At 34.1% G+C, this 6,544-nt stretch overlaps 1 pseudogene; it reads right to left on the minus strand.

Annotated features, from left to right (window-relative positions):
• Positions 1–2,393: 2,393 nt before the first annotated feature.
• LOC140875012 (RNA-binding KH domain-containing protein PEPPER-like) lies at positions 2,394–6,295 on the minus strand (annotated as a pseudogene).
• Between the last annotated feature and the right edge of the window lie 249 nt (positions 6,296–6,544).

Below are 6,544 nucleotides of genomic sequence, written 5' to 3' on the forward strand. Positions count from 1 at the left end.
AATCAATAATCAAGAATTTTGCAGAAAAATAAATAATCAGAATGTTTTAAAAGCACGCACACAACTTTCAGATAAAAATCAATTAGAGAATAATGGTCTAGAGGTTTAGATTTCACCTTGTTTCAACAACAATCAATCTTAATTAATTAATCTTCATGAATTTCAATCAATTAATAGCCAAGAACACTTAAGTGTATTATTCCCTCTCCCGAGTGCCGAATAAAATATATCAACTACAATTCAATTTCAATATCCCTATTAAGAATCTACTTGCACTGATCAATTCAAAACAATGTTCTTTTTAAAAGCTCTGTTAAAACTATGCACTCTCCCGAGCAATATAAATAAATAACAGTGTATTTTCTATTGGTCCTATTCAAAATCTTCTCTCCCGAGTGCCAGATTTCAAATAAATATAACAAATAAATTATTGATCAAGTAATTGAAAAGAAAATCAATTCTAGAAAAAAACAATTAATCTAGAAGAAACTCAATTCAATAAAATCAAAAATTCATGAAAGCATCTACACCAGGTTCCATCTGACCTCTAAACTCTAAAAATTTAGTTCATAATAAAATTCTGAATAAAACAATAATTCATAAATCCAAACATATTCAGAATTAAATAAAAAGTAGAAAACAAATCCGTCGATGCGATGCCGTATCCGGTCGATCGATCTCCGTCTTCGTTCTTCAATTAAAAGCTCAAAATCCTTCAAAAAATCACGATCAAGCTTTTCTCTGATATGTGTATTGTATTGTGGCGGCTGATAGACCTTCATTAGGTCTGAAAAATCACTTAAATACTCCCATAAAATTCGTCCAAACAAATTCCAAAGATATCCAAAAGTTTCCAAAATTGCACAAACACCTCGTCACACATACAACGACGTGCGGGCGCGCCAGATCAGGCGCGGGCGCGCATAGAGCTCTGCCTTGAAACTTTCTTTTTCTTCAATCACGCGCGGGTGCGCGTCAGTCATGTGCGGGCGCGCATAGCTCTCTGACCCATTTGATCTCTTCTCTTCAGTTGACGTGCGGGCGCGCATAGACCTCTGTCCATTTTCATCTATTCTTCAAAATCACGAACCATCATCACTCGCTTCGCCCTTTTCTTCACTCCTTTGATTTCATCCTTCATAAATTAATTATTTCCTGTATTTCCTGACATCCAACACCAACAACAACAAATTCCACATAATTTCGCTCGAAACCAAACAATTATCCCATAATATCAATACAAATTAAGTGCACAAAATGCACTTATCAAAATACTCACTCATATTTTAAAAGAACGATTATCTACCATGAAAACTTCAAAATCATGAAATAAATCCATCAAACAACTCATCTTTTCAAACGTTTGATTCAAAACCTCCATGAACACCATACAAACGCCAACATTCTGATCTACACATCCAAAAGAACCCATAAACTTCAATACATTTATACCAAAGGTGTCAGGAGCGCATCACACTTTACGATTATACACATACTTCAGTAGTTCTACATAAATCATGCATACAAACACATACACATTTAGGGTTCATATCAAAATATCTATACTCTTGGATGGCGATTTCAAAACATTAAAAACTTACCTGGCACTAGTAGAAAAATCGCGTAAGACTTCGGTTAATAACCGAAGCCGTAGGCACTTAATTACCGAAGTAGTGTCACGTGAAGTAATAGGGTACTTTTTTACTTCGCGGAATCACCGAAGTCTTATACCTTAAATTACCGAAGTCTTTGGTCATTTTTTTGAGGCAAAATTGGACCGGTGCCGAAGTAAAAACATATATTTTACTTCGCTAATTTCATAAGTTACGAAGTCAAATATATTCTTATACTTCGTCAATTAATGAATTTGCCGAAGTAACAACTATGATTTTACTTCGGGTTTTGGACGAAGTTAAATAATGTCTATTACTTCGTTAATTTCGTATATAACCGAAGTAAAATGTATTCTTTTACTTCGATTTTTAATCAAATTTTTGAAGTTAAATATTGTCTATTACTTCAATAATTTCAATAATATACAAAGTGAAATAATGCCTTTTACTTCGTTAATTTCCTATATTACCGTATTAAAATGCATTCTTCTACTTCGTCTATTAATGAAATTACCGAAGTAATATAATAGTTTGTACTTTGGTAATTTTATTAATAGACGAAGTAGAAGATAATGATTTACTTCGTTTATTCTAAAATTGCCGACGCAATAGAACACATTTTATAAATTAAGATTTAGATACAATAATGTCATAAATATATTTTTGAAACTTAAAAATACACTAATAATATTAATTAATCCATCCCAAAACGACACATACATAAATCAACAAGTACTCTATCCACCAAAATACACTACCAATTTGAAATGACATATTCAACTACCAAAACGTGTACACATCCACACGTATTTCGTAAGAACTGCTACCTAACTGAAAGTAGGAATGTCGTAAACTGGATTCTAGCTTGCCATAGGTCCCCTGAAGTTGCTCTCTGTGACCACTGGTGAAGTCCTGCATAACATAAAGATAACGTCCACCTCATTTTTTATCTTTAGATAACAACAAGGCCATTTGTATGTATAGTAACTTCCTTACGTTTACTACTTCAAGGCAATATTTAAACCAAATTGTTATCAAAATCATATCAACTTAGTTTATCAGCCCCTATTTGGGGATTTGAACTTTAAGGCCAAAGCACCAAAGTTTATGATCATGAATTCATGATCAGATTAGGAAAAAAGCCATTAAAAAACCGAAGAGACTTTAACCTGAATAAGTTGCTGGGCTAGTTGAACTTGTGAAGAGGTGCCTTTTATCTCCACGGTGATTTCGTCAGGCAGGCCCCTACTCTCTTGCACAGTTAGAATGGCACCACTAGTGCGTCTAATGTAATCAATATTTGCTCCCTGAACTCCAATTATATCATCTGCATAAGCAAGAGGTACTTGCATTGTCTGTGCAACCTGCCACAAGGAATCAACATGTCATATTTACAGGAAAAAATAGTGCAAGCAGTAACATCCAACTCCTAAATTCAATTAACAGAAGCAATATTCAAAGTACATGCCCAAACCTGAGTGACAATAGGCCCGCAAGAATGTCTTATTGCTGAAGGGCGACTTCCAAGTCCATGATCTGCTCCATACACTGAAAGTCTGGACGAACTCAAACGGGATTCTAGCTCTCTTTCACGGTCAAGGAAGAGTAAATCCCGCTTTAGAGAAACAGAGTAATCGGAACCTAGTGACGTTTGTGGGGTAGTATGCAGTGATGTTTTCTCAGCCCAAGCTTCTACTAGTCGTTCCTGCGTCGCCGCAGCATTATACTGCAAAAAGGAGTAACATTCTCACGATAGTCTCGTGATCACATGAAACCAAAAAAACTATACCAGGAACTTACACTCTTCTCAAATAAAGGAAGAACTGTGTGATCCACCAAAAACTTTATCAGGTGACCCACCACAGCTTCCTAGTTTTTTAGGACTTTGACAGCTTCTCCTTGTAAATCAACAACCCTTTTATTGGAACTATCATATACCAATAATTCATCTGCAAATAACAAGCAATATAGAGTACCACCTCGTTCATCATAAAGGGCAAAAATTTTCTGAAGTGGATCGTGAGAAAAGTATTATAGAGCCAAAAAAATATGACTGGGATATACATTTTCCTAGTTGAGATCAAATGATCATTTCAAGTGGGCAAAAACTGATCATTTTGTGCTTTAACTGATTACGTCCATGACATCAAGATTATAATAAATCAATTAAGGCTGTGTATGCCACACACATCTTTAAAAATCATGAGCTCATAAAATGGAGTGCAGGAAAAGAATGTTTCCTATCATGAAGTTTAAGTGGCTCGAATTAATAGTTGTAGAATCAAGAGTAGTGCATTGTGGATGCAACCCTTGAGATCAACCAAAGGCTGTTTGAAAGGATGGGGAGGCTTACTAAGAGCTGCTAAAATCTAAAAATACAACTAATGCTAAAATTCAATTTTGTAATACCTAAGGAAAATAAAAAGTGTATGCCCTCTCAGAGAACAAAAACTTTACGTGATTCCTAAGCTCCATGATGCGAGGTTTTTTTTCCAGATTCTCTCCATTCATTTCGAATTAATGATGTGAAGTCACCAATATGCAAGAGGGTAAAATTATAGCTAATTGTAATTAAGATATAAAGGATTACTTGCACCTCTAAAAAAAAGGATTACTTGCATTCTGGAAACTCATGCAGTATAGTTTAGTCGAGAAGCCCAAGATAGGACTGTAGTAGTGCTGCTTGCTCAACGGAAAATCAGGGCACACATTTTTCAGGAAACCAAATACCAATTCGTGAAAAATTACATAATCAAGAAGGAATAATATCATAAACTGACAATTTTCCCTCTCTTATGCCTTTTCTGCTGTTTTAATCAAAAAATAATAATGATCATATCCCAATAATTTGACGAAGCATTGCATGGCTAAAATAACCATGTAATCTATAAATTATCCCTTAATATATCCATAAGGCCAATATGCTAGTTCACATAATCACAACAGATATTGTAGTCCAGCCACAACGAAACTCTCATCTGTGGCGCATGATATATTTAACATAATTTGACAAAAGAAACCAAAGAAAAAAAGTAATTAGAGGTGAGGATATGTTTTCATATGTTGGTTACATTTTTTATGGATTATTTCTGTCAAAAAGGATACTATCACGGGTAGAGAGAAACTAGAGGAAGAATTCAAGGAACTTGACGCACATATTTAACCCCTTTAAATATATGACAAGAAACATTACAGTTCGACTACATGAACTTAGATTGGCTGGAGAGCAGCAGAAACAAACTAAAATACAAACAAAATATTTTACTTGCATTAAAACTAGACAAAATCTTACCATGGTAGTGTCATTGATATGATGGATATTGGGAAGGCCCCTTGAACCTCTTAAAAGTATTCTTTCATCCGCATCCAGTTTCATCATATCTTAACAGGAATAGGCAAAAGAATCTCACTGGTTAATATTGGATCAGCTAACCTGATACTGTAAGATTCTAGAAACTCCGTCTCATTCAACCATTGAACACTAAGAGTATGAACATAAGCAGGTGTTGATATCCCATATGAAATTTTATCAAATGGAATGAGAAAAAAAATTCTAAAAAATAACAATTTGATGTCATCGTTCATTGCATTAATAAAATATAGTATGTATAAATCAAAGAAACTGAGAATGAATGAATATGGAATAATGATAAATATATATCATAGGTAGAAAAAGAAAAAAAAACTAAATAAAACTCTATTTAACTCATTGTTTCTCATAATTAAAATAAATTAACAGAATCATGATTCGTTCATATTCGCCATAAAGAACAGATTTGAATGTACCAAAACAAGAATCAGTTAAAAATCACATCCATATACCTGGTTTTTGTGTCCACATTTCTTCTTCATGCAGTTGATGGCACAAGGGTGCAAACGGGCATAACATCTTCAAAAATATCACAAAACAAAATATAACTAAAGCTTCAAGTGATTTGGAAGTGCGAATTTGTTTAGAGAAAAAATAGAAAAACAAAAATATGATTAATAAGGGCACCACCCAATCTATGAACTAGCATATACTTGATCTTTCCACCCGTCCAACTAATAAAGTACAAAATCATTAATTAGAATACCGAAATACAACGCATCACTTACATTTTATAATGTGAATTGCACAGGGCAGATTACCGCAGATCAATGAGACGAATTGATCCCTTAGAACTACTATATGCTAACATGTTGCAATGACAAGGATGAAATTCAGGTGAAGTTATAACCTCTCCAAAAAAAAAAAAAAAAAAAAACAGATATATGGCTTGGCTGCCTTCAACATCTAAACATCCACAGTGTGTATTATACGGATCTAAAATGAAAAATGCCCAAATAATATATGCAGGAAAATTGAAATAAATCCCAAAAAAATTCAGAAATTTGATCTGTACCTTCAATCGACTCAAAAATTGTACCTACAACAAATAGTACATCCAATTGGTTTACTGCATATCATCAAATTTTGCTAGCAAATTATATATTGGAACATGGTGTATATAAATTTTGATGCTTCCTCTATGTATATGAAACATTTCTCGAAGTCTGAAATCTGAATTCCATTATAGTGTTGCGAAACGATACCTTGTGATGTTGAAATATTGAAAAACTTCAGCACCATCGCTTGATCCCGTGTATGAAACTGATATGGGTAAAGATAAGGCGTAATCCTTGAAGCCATCGTCCTGCATTATGGTTCCGGTAGCGTTTGCGCCTGCTGCTGGTTCCGAATCATTTAAAACATCGCAAAGGACGACGGTACCTTGCACTGCTTCGGGGTCCTAATGGGTACGGGCTGCCCTCGATGTCAAATGTGTTTACACTCACTCCCTTTACATGCATACATACATAAGAGAAGTTGTAAATTAAAAATTGAATAATATTATATACAGTATGGCAAATTTATAAATATTTGATACACAAAATCTACTTACCTCATA

Source organism: Henckelia pumila, chromosome 1 (genome assembly GCF_033568475.1).
Source record: "Henckelia pumila isolate YLH828 chromosome 1, ASM3356847v2, whole genome shotgun sequence".
Classification (NCBI taxonomy): Eukaryota; Viridiplantae; Streptophyta; class Magnoliopsida; order Lamiales; family Gesneriaceae; genus Henckelia; species Henckelia pumila.